The sequence below is a fragment of the Sycon ciliatum genome, chromosome 6 (genome assembly GCF_964019385.1).
Source record: "Sycon ciliatum chromosome 6, ocSycCili1.1, whole genome shotgun sequence".
Lineage (NCBI taxonomy): Eukaryota > Metazoa > Porifera > Calcarea > Leucosolenida > Sycettidae > Sycon > Sycon ciliatum.
The window spans coordinates 16,713,954-16,730,421 of record NC_088648.1 but is presented as its reverse complement, the minus strand read 5'-3'; the positions used below and the strand labels follow the sequence as shown (position 1 = coordinate 16,730,421).

Below are 16,468 nucleotides of genomic sequence, written 5' to 3'. Positions count from 1 at the left end.
ACAGGTTTTGGCCCTACATGACTGACAGTTTGCCATCCAATTTGACAGTTTGCCATCCCATTTGACAGTTTGCCATCCCATTTGACAGGTTGCCATGCCATTGACAGTTTGCCATCCCATTTGACAGGTTGCCATCCCATTGGACAGTTTGCCATCGAATGTGCTGGGTCACTTGCTGCAGTTTTCAAAATGAGAGACTTGAATTCCTCATGGCTAGTAGGCCAGCAACTTTCCAAGAGTCATGCATTATCAGAACGTGGAACTGGAACCCTCGTTTTCAACAAAGGTATGCATGAGCATGTAATCGAGTGGCTGTGGTCGTGGTTCGAAGAGCAGGGACTTGTTTGCGAATTAGGGAGAACCCAAAGTGCCCTATTTTCCCGCCAATGCTGGCTAGGTGGCAGCCTAATTTGAGTGGGCTTATAACTACATTAAGTGAATTCTCATCATCCTTCTCTTTGCTACCGACTTTGCTGCCCATAGATCAGCTCCATCTCCAATGGATGCTTCTTCTTCATTTGACGCAGGGCTCACTCTTTATTTGGCCATGAGGCCAATTCTTCAGCAGAATACCGAGATTGTTGCCAAGACCAAACACATACTGGTCAGGCATGTATCCATCCACAGTCTAACATAGGATGTACCCATCGACAGTCTAACATAGGATGTATCCTCGCTGGGGGTCGCTCATCCTGCCTATGATAGTATGAATCGATTTGAAAATCAGCTCAAAATGCGTAGGCACTATTGCCGTTATAAAGTTCTGTTGACCTGGCTGCATGTATGAGGAGACTCCCTTCGATAGGCATCTATTTGCCTCTGGAGGATCCGTGAAATAAAAATCAATCAATCAATCAAAATGTATGGATGCAGCAGCAGTATGTTGCGGCCACATGACGTCATAGCACTGCCCCTGAGACTCACGTCTTTAGTTCTTAGATCCTCTAGAGAGCTCCGTCATAGAAATGTTCCAGTGGAATCAATACCCTTTGGCTAGGCGTTTCAAACTCTGCAGACCCTGATATCTCCATTTTTCCAACAGAGGTACCCTACATGGACGGCTTTGGCTTGCACCTTGGTGTGTTTGGTTGACCAAATGTTACTAATGGAACTGTAAACTCCAAAGAGAAGCCAATCTTGAATTAGATCAGGCAGCCAATGCTATAAGTGTACATCCCAGGAAAGGAGGATGAGAAAAGTGGGATACCGGAAAATTGATACCAGCTTCACCGATAGGTAATTTAGGTTGCCCCGACCACTGACGTGTCTGACTTCGCAGCTGGAATATCATGCCACAGGGACGTTGTTGGTCAAGGCCCTTTATTGGTTGCGTTTTTGGTTGGGGGCAGTTCAACAATAGGTTGCGTGAACCACAATTGAAAATTTGGTTCATGATTTTTATAAACAGTACATCTGAGGGACATATCAAACATACCTTGTTGAAAAGGGGTCTGTGAAATCGACCGTGAAACTCGATGCCTGTAAAGACCACGCTCCGAAAATTGACAACTTCCGTGCGAATTCTACCTCTTGCCTTGGCCTCTTCTCTGTAAAACAACAGAATGGACAGGGAGACAACAGAATGGATAGGGAGACAACAGAACGAACAGCGATATAACAGAATGAACAGGGAGACAATAAAATGAACAGGGGGACAACAGAACGAACAGCGAGATAACGGGATGAACAGAGAGACAACAGAATGAACAGGGAGACAACAGAATGGAGAGCCAGACAACGGTAAGGACAGGGACACAACAAAGACAGATTGATGGCTATGACAACCCCCCCTCCCCTCCCCCCCCCCCCTCTACCAACCCATCCACCCCACCCTTATCCCTATCTCAGTCACAGAGGACACATTGTATGTACAGTAAGCACTCTGCCAACCCCACACTCCAACCCTACCGCATTTGATACAATTTTAACCGATCGGTTAAATCAGGTTGCACCGACTCCTGGTGTGCCCGACCTCGCAAACGAGAGAGCTTGGAAGCTAAGGGCCCTATGCTATGCTTTTTGCCTTGATGACATAGGCAAAAAAGCAAAGTAAGTTTTTTCATTTCTCCTCTTTTTTCCATGACATAACCTGGAATTCGAACCCGCACTATCGCCCCGCATGCATCCCCGATACACTTCGCATACATACTAATTCTTCCAAGTTGCTTCACGTTATGATCTTGCATTTGAAAGCCCTATTTGAATATTGTGGCCAGCTGTTTATGGCCAGCCATCTTTGATGGTACGGTACGGTACGGAACAGGTACGGTCTAGGGCAATACGACACCGTCTACCACCTTGATGACCTAGGCAAAAATGCAGAGGGATGTTATACATTTTTCAATTCTCCTATTTTTTTCAATCATAACCTGGGATTCGAACCCGCACAATCGCGCTACATGCATTACCCGATACACTTCGCATTCATACTCATTTTTCCAAGTTGCTTCACGTTATAATCTTGCATTTGAATATTGTGGCCAGCTGTTAGTGGCCAGCTGTCTTTGATGGTACGGTACGGGGCAGATACGGGATAGTGACAGACGGAGGTCCGTCCGCCACAAACAAACACCAAATTTAAGCTGTGTGGCTGGCACCAGACGTTACTGACGTAACGTCTTCTGCATAGCTACGGGAATAGAATAGTATGGTTGAGTGAACTTGTTGGTCAAAGTCAATTTTTGGGATGACTACATCAATATTGGCTTGGATGATGCACCAGTACACATTTGCCCAATGATTGTTTCCAGACCGGATATCTGAGGGACATAACCAACATACCTTGTTGAATAGGAATCAGTAATGCTGACCGTGAACTACGATGCCTATGAAGACCACGCTTTCGTGCGAATTCCACCTTTCGCCTTGGCCGTTTCTCTGTAAAACAATAGAATGAACAGGGAGACAATAGAATGGAGAGCGAGACAACAAAATGAAGAGCCAGACAACAGAATGGACAGGGAGACAACAGAATGGACAGGGAGACAGCAGAATGGAGAGCGAGACAACAGAATGGAGAGGAAGTCTACAAAGATACAGTCCATGGCACCCCCTCCCCTCCTCCCCTACACCCCCGCCCCACCCCTATTCCCATCCCAGTCACAGAGGACAAGTTGCATGGACAGTAAGTGCTGATAACATTGATCACACAAACCTATTCTTCCTGCCATGCTCAGCCACAAACGTACCACCCCCTCTACCCCCCCCCCCCCCCCTCCACTCCACTGCAATTGATACAAATTTAACCGATTGGTCAAATGAAGTTGCATCGACTCCTGGTGTGTCCGACTTCGCAAATGAAACAGTATGGTAAAGTGAACTTGTTGGTCAAAGTCAATTTTGGGCTCACTACTTCAATAATTCCTTGCGTCAAGCACCATTGAAATTTTGTCTAACGATTGTTTCAAGACAGTATATCTAAGGGAGATATCAAAATACCTTGTTGAATAGGCGTCTGTGATATCGACCGTGAAATACGATGCCTGTGAAGACCACCTTCTGAAAATTTACAGCTTCCGTGCGAATTCTACGTCTCGCCTTGGCGGCTTCTCTGTGAAACAACAGAATGGACAGGGAGACAACAGAGCAGACAGGGAGACAGCAGAATGGACAGGGAGACAACAGAATGAAAAGAAAGGCAACAGACAGATTGATGACCATGCTATCATCACAGTAGGGGAACCAGAGGTCATGTTGGCTTTCTCAAGGTCTATAAGGGGCCATCTGTAAACAGCGATATAGTTTTCAAGATGCCGACGTAGTTTCAGACTGAAACCACAGGGAATTCAAGTAAGAGATGAACAAAAAGTATATATCCGTATTAAATATTTCGGAATGGCAGTTCTGGACATGAAAGAGATACGATGCGAAGAGAGCGACTGTTCATAACAAGCTGAGAGGAATCAACGGTCCCTCTTTGGGAACATATTTGATGACAGCCATGACAAACGGACCGCCAATACCACTTCTCTGGTGACATAATGCGCCGCTTGACCTCTCTAGCTCTCAGCTTGAGAGTGATAGAGAGCAATGAAAAGGACCAGCGAGGCCACTCAATGAACGGGTGAACACGCAGCTGTTTCGATTGCACGGTGAAATGAAAGGATTCTGAATTCAAGTACTTGTTCAACCTGCGCAAAAGCCCAGATTTGAACATTGACAACCATGCATTCTTTAGAATTCTGAAGTCCGACTTCTCGTGGCTACGAGAAGTCGAAGTGACTTGCTAGTGCCTTTACTCCTCCTTTCACAAAATACTAGAGATTGGAGGAAATCTGGCAATAATAAAAGTTTCCGACTCCCTGGTGGCCTTTAGTATATTCGCCACCACGGATTACGCAGCTTGAGAGCAAAAGATGAGTCGTGCGATTGCGACGCAAAATGAAGTGTCAGGTCACGCCACCAACAATTCCTCTTGTATAGACACTGTGTAAAAGTACGTCGGTTGAACCACCTCCGACGAGTGATTTCCAGTCTACACAAATTGTTCTGACCTGTCCCAATGGTTTCCATATCCATCGTAATCCATCACAAAGTTTTTGTTTATGGAGGAAGTACCTACATGTCAATCGTGATGGATTCGAGGCAGAGCACCACAGTAAGAACAGAATCATACCTTAATGAATAGCGAGCACAGATATCGGCAGAGATCGCCAAAGGTTAGATGAATCCACTCCTGCTAACCCCAGGTTTACTGGAAGAAACTCCTTCAACGAGTGACCAATTTCCTGTGTGGTGGTAAAATTAAACACAAAAGAAAGGCACAAATAGGCGTTAATGCAAGCGACACCTTACAGGCCACAGAACAGTTCAAACTATGCGTTGTGTAACTCGAGATATAAAAACATGTGCACAAATTCATCGCAACAAGCAATGAAAAAATCACATTTTGCACTTAGAATAATTCCAGCAAACATGATCTTTTCAGAGATCAGGTTTAATTCCCTTACCAGGCACATAGTACTAGCTTAAGAAAGCGGCTTGGCTCAAGCGCCATACACATCAAATAGTTACCCATCGTGATCAAGAAAAACAATTATATCCTTCCAGGTTCGCCTTTTTGGTGCTGTGAGGGTTCAACTTGTAATAATAGTTTTAAACAGTACATCTAAGAACCATATCAAACATACGTTGTTAAATTGGAGTCTGTGATATTGACCGAAAAATACGAGGCCTGTGAAGACCACACTCTGGAAATTGATCGCCTTCGTGCGAATTCTACCTCTCTCCTTGGTCGCTTCTCTGTAACACAACAGAATAGACAGGGAGACAACAGAATGAACAGGGGACAACAGAATGGATAGGGAGACAACAGAAAGGACAGCTAGACAACAGAAAGGACAGCTAGACAACAGAAAGGACAGCTAGACAACAGGAATGACAGGGACACAACAAAGACACCCCCCCCCCCCCCCCCCGCCTATATCAACCCCCCAGCACCATTGAAAATTTGCCCGAAGATTCTATCAAGACGGTGTAATCTTAGGGATATATCAAACATACCTTGTTGAATAGGAGTATGTGATATCGATCGTGAACTTCGATGCTTGTGAAGACCACGCTCCAAAATCTGACAGCTGTCCTGCGAATTCTACCTCTCGCCTTGGCCCCTTCTCTGTAAGAATGCGGAATAAACAGGAAGATAACAGAATGAACAGGGACACAACAGAATAAACAAAGACACAACAGAATGGACAGGGAGACAACAGAATGAATAGAGAGGCAACAAAGACAGATTGATGACCATGCTATCATCGCTGTATAAGAACCAAAGCCATGTTAATTTTCTGAAATACTACAACCCAATCCCTAAATGTGAAGAAGAGGGTGGTGCGAGTTCGGCGATAGTTTGGGAACTGTGTGTTGCTACCTACATGGGACCTCGCGGTTTTCCTGCGCTGGAAACGGAGGGTCTCTGTAAGTTTGTATCCCAGGTAATGTGTGTGCCTGGAGAGCACTTCATAAGTGGTGCTCTTCAGGCACAATCTTCCTCAGCCTACTCAAGCTCAACTGATGAGGGGTGAATTCCCAACACTGTGTATTGAGCAGGGAGTGGTGCTTTCTTGCAGGTTTGCCGAGTGGACGGTTCGATTGACTTCTCATGTGCTCTGGATGGCAGTCATGGGTCAGTCAAGTGAGAATTCAAGTCGGCAGGAAAACCGCGAGCTCCCATGTAGGGTGCAAGACACACTTCCCCAATCCCTAAAATTGATTATATCTTAGAGTACAATCTTTCCACCGTGATGGTAGATGTGATAAGGGGAAGTATACCCAAAAATCAAACTTTCACCAGTTGTAGTCTTCGGGGTGCTGAGTCGAATGGTCTTGGTCCGAGGAACCTGAGACACTCTCTTCCTTCTTTATTCTCAATCGAACTCACGCACTTCCATCAAAACTGGTTGACTGCGCCCTACTAGATGGGGACTTGTAAGCAACATGTCACTTAAAAGCACCGTTTCGCTCTTATAAAAGCACGGATGACCGTGATTGGTCCATATGCTGTAGACCTTTGGATGCTGAGTCGATTGGTTTTTGTCCGAAGAGGCTGCGATGCAACATTCACCCTTATTCTGAATCGAACACGAGTAAATAAGCCGTCATGCGTACACCAGTCACCTGGTCACCGTGTCTGCAGGCTACAACTTTTACAGCGTTCCTGTCACTCGAGTTGAACCTTTGAGCTTTTGAGTTGAACCTTTCTCGTGAAAGTTGTAGCCTGCAGGCACGCTGACCAGGCGACTGGTGTACGCATGAGCCCGTGACCGCTTACTCACACGTGTTTGACTGGAAATAAGGCCTGAACACTGCGTCGTAGCCTTTTCGGACCAAAACCAGTCCACTCAGGGTCCGAAAGACTACAACATATGGGCCAATCGCGATCATCCGTGCTTCTACAAGAGCGAAATTACGCTTTAAGGGACCTTTTGCATACAAATCCCCATCTAGTAGGGCGCAGTCACCCAGTTTCGGTGGAGATGCGCGAGTTCGATTGTGAATAAAGGAGGAAGGGATCGTCTCAGCTTCCTCGGACCAACACCATTCGACTCAGCACCCCAAAGACTACAACTGGCGAACAATATATTTTAGAGTATACTTCCCCTTTAATTGCAATGGGTAGACGTGGCAGCTTGTTTGACCATTGTTTACTCTGTGTGAAGTATACTAACATGAAACACATACACACATGTAAGTTGTGATGTATTCATTGGAGAGCATCCCGGTAAGAACAGAAACATACCTTGATGAAACGTGAACACAGATACTGGCAGATATCGATGATGATGCGATGAAATCCACACCATCTAACAGCAGCTATCCTGCGAGGTTCTCTTTCAACAAGACACCGATTCTCTGTAAAGTAATAGGATTGAAAACACAAGAGAACAAAGCAAATTGACTATCAAGATCTTCACAAAGTAAGCTATCGTTGGGGACATGTTTTGCCTAATGTTACCAGTGCCTTGGCTTCCCACAATGGAATATACGGCGAGCACTGGTAGTTTTCATAACATATTTTGTGGTGTGTATAGTGTTGCTTATACGCGGGACGAGGAAATCAAACGCTTCAGATTTCATCACAGCTGCTATCTCCAAGCATTCATGGACTGAACAGGGGGAGAGATAGGGGGGCAGGGAGGGAATGGGGGGGGGGGCAGGGGTCAGAGAGTATTCCACACTGGTACAGCCATAAACATGCAGGGGAGTGAGGGGGGGGGGGGGGAGGGGCCCTCCGCCATTTATATTTTTCGGAAAATTGGACCCAAAATCCCAAAATACAATGCTTCAAACGGCACAAGATAGTCGGTTCGGCCAAAGGTGCGGCTTTGGCCACAATATTGGCCGCACGGGTTCCTCGCCCCGGCAAAGCAATTGTCAGTACCCCACTTGAAACAAGCGACGTCTTCTCTGAAAGCTGAAATGCTGTCTTCAAGAGACCAACTTCGTCAAGCCGCTTTGCAAGTCGGCTTTTTGCCATTTCACCCCGGTACTGATTAGGCAGGCTACTGCAATTACAATAAGTACTGCAAATATCGACCATGCACACTGATCAATTATCCCTGGCTAGCATGGCACACTGAAAACCAGCAGAAACAAGTCTTGTTTAGCTACAGGCTGCACAATCTCCACATCCACCCCTTGCTATCCCCTATTCCAGTCACAGGCGACAAGTTAGTTGAATTTGGCCACGGCCTGCACAAGATATCTGGTGCACAGGTATGATTCTCACAGAGAGAAGTAATGTGGCTTGGCACAACACTAGAGTACCATGACACTAGCACACTGTGCACTGCAGGAGTAAACGGATACTCGACTACAAGCTGTACTATTGACACGTGTTTCACCTTCCTAGGGCACAGTGGTAGCGGGTTGGTTGGGGGTTTCATGAATACTCATTGTCATAGCAACAGTGGACAACTTTAGCCTCTTTCCAACAAGTTAAGAATCAGGCCAAGCCCTAGAATGCCCCCGCTGACCAAGGTTGCATCATTGAACTTGGAATTATATGCAAGTAAATGAGCAAAGACTTGGAACCGGAGATTGGCGGGAGGTACACTTAGAGAGAGGGAATCATTGTGTCACACACACACACAAACACCCCCCCCCCCCCCCCCCCCACCACCACCACCACACACACTCACCCTGCACCCCATCCCCCCCCCCCCCCCCGCCACCACACACACACACACACACACACACACACTACCTAACACACACACACACACACACACACACACACACACACACACACACACACACACACACACACACACACACACACACACACACACACACACACACACACACACACACACACACACACACACACACACACACACACACACACACACACACACACACACACACACAATGATTTGTCTGCTTGGTAAAACAACTCAATAACTCGGCATCACATTTCACAATTCCCAGGGTGGAGAACATCATTAAGGCATACACCTAACTTACTACCTCCGACGAATGGTTGTATCCGGGTGCAGGAAGCCAAGCGTTGAGCTGTCGAGTGGCACATGGTGATTTTCACGTTCCAGAGGTACACAGTGTGCTGAGGCAGGCGAGTCTCTTCTGTAGCAGTACGATGATGCTCCCCCTCAAACTTCAAAGGAGAATCGTCCTGCTTTCGCGTGTAGAAGCAAACCCAATTTGTTCTCGCTCCCTCTGCGGGAGTACAGATGGCATTGTCAACTACCTGGTGATTTTCAATAGGCTCCAGACCGATGTGTCTGTTTTGTAAGGAAAATCTCCAGGAATTGCTAGCGGCCATTTTGGACTCGCTTGGTTGGCGAGAAGACGCAGGCGAAACGATGGAGTCCATGTGGAGGTGTTTCCACATTTCTTACCACGGTATTCTAAAGAGTGGCGGCCGAAATTACTACCCTCAACATTGTGGCTCTCGCACTGCACACAGGAGCAACATCGAGAGCTATAGAGCGATCACAGCTGAGGCGCTTGCTGCACCTGAATCCGCTTTAGTCACATTCGTCCAAAGACAGTGACAATTCCCCTCCTCAAGAAGCTGCGATCTCAGATGCAGAGGTATGTGATTTAGACTAACTGATGTCTCGACGAGTAGTGTCCTTGTTGAGCAATGCAAAGTTGTATTTTGGTGAGCCAATCATTATTTTCGATCGTAAAGTGTGAGATAGTTTGAGTGATTGAACTAAAAAACGTGCCAAGTTTCACTTGTCGCAGGTACAAGCACTGCATGCTTCCTCCGTGAACAAAAACTTTGTGATGGATTTTTGATGCACTGGTTTGCACATCAATTGCCATAAAAACAGTCGTGATCACTTCCTCTGCCTTCACGTGCATGCCGGGAAAGAGATACAAGCACGGAAAGCGATTATTCACAACAAACCGAGAGGAAAACCGAGGGGAACCGATGGTTGCTCTCTGGCAACATCGTTCATGAAAGCCATGATGAACGGAACAGGAATACCACTTCTCCAAGGACATAATGCGCTGCTCGACCTCTCTAGCTCTCAGTTTGAGAGTGAAAGAGAGCGATGAAAAGGAGCAGCGAGACCATTCCTTGAACAAGTAGACACCCAGTTGTTCCAATCACATGGTAAAATGAAAGGATTCTGAATTCAAGTTCTTGTTCAACCTCAACAAAGTGCAAATCTGAAAGTTGACGACCATGCATTCTTTAGAATTCTGAAGTGCGACTTCTCGTGGCTAAGGCAAGTTGACGTCACTTGCTAGTGGTTGCCGCTCAGTACTGGGAGGAGTATCCAGCATGGAAAATGGAATGTGTTTGGCTGTGCCTTTCCTCCTCCGTTCGCAGAATACTAGAGAGTGGAGGTGAACACCAGAAAGTCTCAAAATATTTAACGACACCATCGTGGGCATTATTATATTCACCACCGTGGATTACGGAGCTTGAAAGCAAAAGATGAATCGTGCAATTGCGACGCAAAATGAACTCTTGGGTCATGCCACCAACAGTTTCTCTTGTATAGACGCTGTAAAGTACATTGGGTGAACCACCTTCGACGAGTGATTTCTAGTCTACACAAAATGTTCTTTACCTGTACCGATCGTAACCCATCACAAAGTATTTTTTGTTTACGGGTGAAGTACCTGCATGTAAATTGTGATGTATTCGGGGCAGAGCACCCCAGCAAGAACAGAAACATAAGCTACCTTAGTGAACGGTGATATCAGCGTAGATTGGAGATGATTTGATGAAATCCACACCAGCTAACCGCAGCTTTCCGCCAGGGAACGCTTTCTACAAGTAACTGAGTATCTGTGGTAGAAATACACATACACACTCACTCACACACACACACACACACAGACACACACACACACACACACACACACACACATACACACACAAATACACACACACACTCACTCACACGCACATGAAAACACACGCACACCCACACCCACAAAATTCACGGTTCGCGTTAAACTCCGCGAAAGACCGAGTTTTCAGCATCTATAGGAACTCCACCACCCTCAAAGATCAAGGTGTAGATGCAGCTCATAAAGCAGTGGGAGGTGAGTAGATCAGATTCACCGCAAAATGGTCCTAGACCGAACATTCTATTTCATCATCCACGCAAACAAGAAAACACAAGAGAACTTCAGAATTTGGCCTTCACAGAAACTTACCTTGATGAATAGCAAGCACAGCTATTGGGAGAGATCGCCGATGATTCGATGAATCCACTTCAGCTAACCGCAGCTTTCAAGCAAGGATCTCTTTCAACAGGTGACCAAGTCCCTGTATGGTGGTAAAATTGAGCAAAAGAGAACGGCCCAAAAAATTTTATTGAAGCAACACCCCTTATATACAACCCGTGGGACAGTTTTAACATGGCGTTGTGTAACTCAAGATATAAACACAACCCGTGCATAAATGCATCACTGCATGCAATAAGAAATGAACATTTCGCAGTCGGAATGATCCCAGCAGCCATACACTGTATCGAACAAGGGGAAATCCCTGCAAAAAGGCTTTGTTGAATGCTAGTAATGAGGACTGTGAAGTGTGCCCAGTGAATTAATATGACATGTCACTTGTCTCCATATACATGTAGTGTGCAGCCCCACCACCACCCACCACTGAGTGTGTTAGGAGGGCTGGGCGGGGGGGGGGGGGGGGTACATACCAATAACAGTACACTTGTACCTGTTGGCAAGTTGACGTAACACTTCATCAACACTCACAGAGAACTTAGTTTAAAACCGTTACACCCGACCACAAGAAACACACTGTGTGATCAATCACTTTATCCTTTTAGGACAACACACCAGTGAACAGTTCATACTGGCATAGCCAACGACTGCCATTGCTGGGTCTATTCTCAACAACGAGGTATCCTAATGTCAAGTGAAGCAAACACGTTGGGTCACGTCTCCCCCAAGTTGCCAGACTCGCAAAGGACCACAATATGACTGTCATGGTCACGCAGAAAAAGTAATGTTTCCACCTATCTTACAGAGCTAGAAAAGCATACCGAACTGGGAGTGTAGAAGAGTAACAATTACATCATATTTTTGTATTCTGGAAACTCACCGGTCTGTACTTGCTGAGCGGTGTGGCGTGGCGAGTGTGGATGATGCCTTTGCGTCGTCACCAGACACCACTAAACGTGCGTGTCGCTCTCACGTCCTCTCCTCACCCCTTGCACTTGTTCCGGATCGAGATAGAGGGCTGAATCCACGACCGGGCCGTGACGAAGAGTTGTCTCACCTGGATGGGTAGCCAACGAAGCTGCGTTCCGTTTCACTCTGGTCGCAAGGCAAACAACTGACTTGGTATCAAGATGATTGAAACGACCACCAAACGTATGGGGTGCTTAGCTGGCGACCTTCGACCAGTGAACTACACTTGTTCCGATGTTACGAAACGGCGAATAGCGAACGAAATACCTGTTCCTGGCACTGAGTGCTCTAAGCCGGGTCACGAAGCCAGCGATACGCGGTATGCACCAGTAACAATCGGACATCGAGAGCCGGACAACTGGTTTGAAGAGCAACGACTGCACCACCCGTGTGGGGGCGGCTGCCGGTAAAGAGCCTAACCTAGTCCACAGGGTCTTCGTCAACGGAGAAAATTCACGAATAATAATTGACTGTCGCGACAGCCAGCTACTCTTAGTACTGACCTAATGTACGGTTCTTGTTGAAGGAAAGCGAATCCTAAGAGACTCAACACAATAGCCTCTTTTTCCGAATGCGAACGATGCCCAATAGGGTATGGAGTTCGATCGGAACTATTCCAGGCAAGTTGAGATTGTTTCTCCCCGCTCTAGCGCCCGCAACGAGGGAGTCGACTCCCTGCTCCCAGCCAAAATAGGCTACAAAACGAAAACCAGAGCCAAGGAAAGCCGATCTGGCTCGGAGAGCTTTCCAGTTCAAATAGACCAAAATTACCGTTGCCTATTCGTGTCATGATGCCCACTCTGGCAAGAAGCACGCGCTCACTTGGCACTGGCAACGGTGCCAACTCTGGATTGTCACACACGCTCGGGGTTGGACGGACTATGTGCATCGGGACATCGCGGCATCGGAGAACAGAAGCCGAAAACCGTAGCCAACCATATCCACTGCCTACTGATTTCTGACACCTCTGTGCGTAGATTTACCTGTGTCGCACGATGTGCCAAGGCCAATGGACAAGAGACAGGCATTATTACAGAGACAGACACCAGGACACTGAGCCATGAAGAGCTTGTTCTGGTCATACTGGTACTGTTGTACCGCATGCGTGGAGAGGCCCTTCACATTTGACCAATGGCGGCATTCTCTCTTCGATCCTTCGACTTGTCAACCATGTGTCAGCTTGACACGTGATGTCGATTCTCAGCACTGTGATCCAGTATGAGTAATCTGACTCGGTGATCTCCTGTGCATGGCGAGGGACTTTGTCTCAACGCAGGGAATACGACGTCATTTGTGCGTTTGACAGGAATCATCACTGTATCAGACAAGGACGCACAGCCTGACATGCATGATTGTATGCATGGTGGCTAGAAAAGACTGACGATGTAAAGCTCGCACTGTTATCTGGTGTTCCCGAGATGTTTGTCGCGCTGCAAATTGATCGGCTCTAGCTCTGTGAGCTAGGTTGCATGCCTGGTAATGTTTTGGCCTACAATGTAGAGAACACTATAAAAGTGGTGCTCTTCACGCATAATCTTCTTCAGCCTACTCAAGCTCAACTGAAGTATTCCCCGAAATATCGTGTATTGAGCGGGCGACTTGTGCCTCCTTGCAGGCTTTCTTTCATGATGTATTTCCGAGTCGAAGGTACGATAGACTTTTCGTCTGCTTTGGGTGACAGTCGTGAGTTAGTGAAGTATCAAATAAATTCGGCAGGAAAGACTGCCTTTTGAGATGCGCGCTACGAATCCTACCACCGTTGTTTTGTTTGTTTTAGTTTGATGTTTTCCACATACGACTCGAGCTCGGCGCCTTTCATCTCCACAAGCGAGAAAGATTTCCTCAGATCAACCGCAGCTAATGCGCAATATATTTGGCATCCAAATTTCAAAGAAACATCTTGCGGCATTGAACGCAGCACTTCTTTCACATCGTGAATAAAATAAGACAATTGACACAGGACAGTGCAGGATGGCGGCAGCTTTTCCTTACCTGAGCCTGCAGAGGAATGCCCGGATTTGCCCAAATGGAACATGACATGATGTATGAATGGAATGGAATGGACAATCATTTCTTCCATATCCTTTGCCTCCTTCTTTTTTTCCTGAGTGCTAGAAGTAGAAGTACAAGTAGTAGAATTTATTATTTTTACTAGGGAACTCCCAACAGCCATTGCCTTTTTACTGGGAACCCTCCTTCGACCCCGCTGCACTGTGACCCTTCCCTCGCTTTCTCTTGTCCTTACTGTCTTCTGACTAGTTGAGCGGCCTGAGCGAATGCTAGCGGTGGATGTGTTATTATGTCGATTTGTTGATTTTTGTAGTAACACACCCTGATGCAAACGAGGAGAGGCACATAATAATAAGAATTTCTTAATGTGCGCAAGCTTCACTGCAGCCACAGAGAGCAGTACGTGAAATCCGTTGTGATGCCAGATTTGCTCTACGGGTCCGTGGCGTTCTCTGGGTGCCTTCGACAAGACCAGCGGTCCCGCCTTCAGGTCCAGCAAAACCGTGCGGCACGCGCCGTATTCGGCCTGCCACCTCGCACAAGCGCCCAACCTCTGCTTGCTCGTCTGCAGCTGTATGGCATCGAAGAGCTCCACAAGCAAAAGACCCTTATTATGATCTGGCGTTGCTCGAATGGTCGGGCAAGCAATACACTGCAAGCCCTTCTGGAGCATCCCAGTACTCGAACAACGCGCGCACAACGCAGCTTGGGCCTTCGAGTGCCCAAATCTGCCTCCAAAGCCGGCCACGACCGTCCAACCGCTCGCGGGTCCATTTTATGGAACACCCTGCCATCCGACGTGCGTGGTATTACCCAGTACCACCAGTTCAAACAAGCCTGCCTCCCGTTCTGTCTTGCTAGCAGTAGCACCCACTACTGAACACACAGGAATCTTTGAACGTTTGCACAGTACCAGTCATGTGCTGTTTACCGCCTCCCCGTTGTTGTATTCTAACGTTAACGTTATTCATTGACTGAGCGTTCTTTGCTTTGTACTACACCCTGCTATCATGTTAGGCTATTTCCTACAATATTTTACTGTTTCCATTCGCTTCCATGTAATTGGGCGACACCGCCCGTTTGGTTCTGCGAATTCAAATAAAAATGTACCTACCTACTTCATTTTAATGAAGTGGCTGCAGTGGTGTAAGGGTTTCCATTTAAAATGGACAACCTTACACATACCATTTTCAATCCAAGTGGTCTCTTCGAGTCTTCGCTGCAAATTACAACAATTCTCAATCAAATTTCCGGCCAGGAGCCATCATCAGGAATCCAGATGATGACTCCTGGCCGAAAATTTGATTGAGAATTATTGTAATTTGCAGCGAAGTGACCACTTGGATTGAAGATAGTGCTTGTAAGGTTTTCCATTTAATAATAATCATAGTTGAAAATGACAAAATTCTGCAGTGATTGACCTTCTCTCTCACGGAAGTAAAAAGGAAAATAAAACAGACTAGGAATGAGCCATTGTGCTTTGTTTTTAGGCCTTGACAGATTATGCTAATATTTTCGTGAAATTATGCTTTTCGCATTGCTGAAAAAATTGCAGAATTATGCTATTTTTATGCTAAAAGTTATCATATTATGCCGCATTGTGCTCACATAATGCTGCTGATGTATAATGGTTCTGTGCAAAATAACAGGGGAATTTTTTTGTAGAGGGCGTTGTACTGTAGTAGCAAAAGTTCAACGGGGTCAACGCACCGTCCGACCTACAGCTAGCTACGACCGCGCGACCGTCACTGATTGTAGTGGGCTGGTCCCGACTGGACATGTTCTCACGGAAGTCGTAAACCTACGACTTCCTGGTGCATCTACTTGTACTTGTACTTGTAGAACATGTACACAATTTTTACTGTATGGAATTTGATGCGAACAGGCGGATTATTCCAATTTTATGCGATTCGTATGCATTTTGCCTCGAATTATGCGATGATTCGATTTTGGTAGGAATTAAGCGACAAATTATGCTAGCATAATCTGTCAAGGCCTAGTTTCTTTCGCCCTTTATTGCGTTTTTTGGTGAATATCGCACTTTTTGAGCATTTTTAGCAGACAAAGTGCTAAAATTAATGTTTGTTTGCGCATGCGTGCGATCGCGATCACAGTTTCCGAGTGCTCGATGGGCCTTGGCACGCCGTTTTTTTGGGGGGCAACAAGTAGTTAGTTGATGAACAAGTAGTTAGTTGATGAAGCTTGTACCCGGTGTACATAATCCTGTAAAATGTGGGTTTTTGAATTTTACTTCCTGTTTTGCCTTTCGTGGACCCATAAATGGAAGAGTGCGTATTCATTTCTCAGCTTGGGTTCATAT

At 46.4% G+C, this 16,468-nt stretch overlaps 1 protein-coding gene across 1 annotated transcript in view; it reads right to left on the bottom strand.

The window, feature by feature from the left end:
- Positions 1-13,009, bottom strand: part of LOC135819500 (uncharacterized) — a 67,287-nt gene extending 54,278 nt beyond the window's left edge. Inside the window, exons 1-10 of the mRNA XM_065332715.1 lie at positions 12,050-13,009; positions 11,143-11,254; positions 10,663-10,768; positions 7,238-7,350; positions 5,503-5,614; positions 5,130-5,241; positions 4,616-4,727; positions 3,439-3,550; positions 2,782-2,877; positions 1,436-1,547 (exon numbers count right to left, since the gene is read on the bottom strand). The gene's annotated coding sequence lies outside the window, so the exon portion shown is untranslated. The remainder of the gene's footprint in view (positions 1-1,435; positions 1,548-2,781; positions 2,878-3,438; positions 3,551-4,615; positions 4,728-5,129; positions 5,242-5,502; positions 5,615-7,237; positions 7,351-10,662; positions 10,769-11,142; positions 11,255-12,049) is intronic.
- Between the last annotated feature and the right edge of the window lie 3,459 nt (positions 13,010-16,468).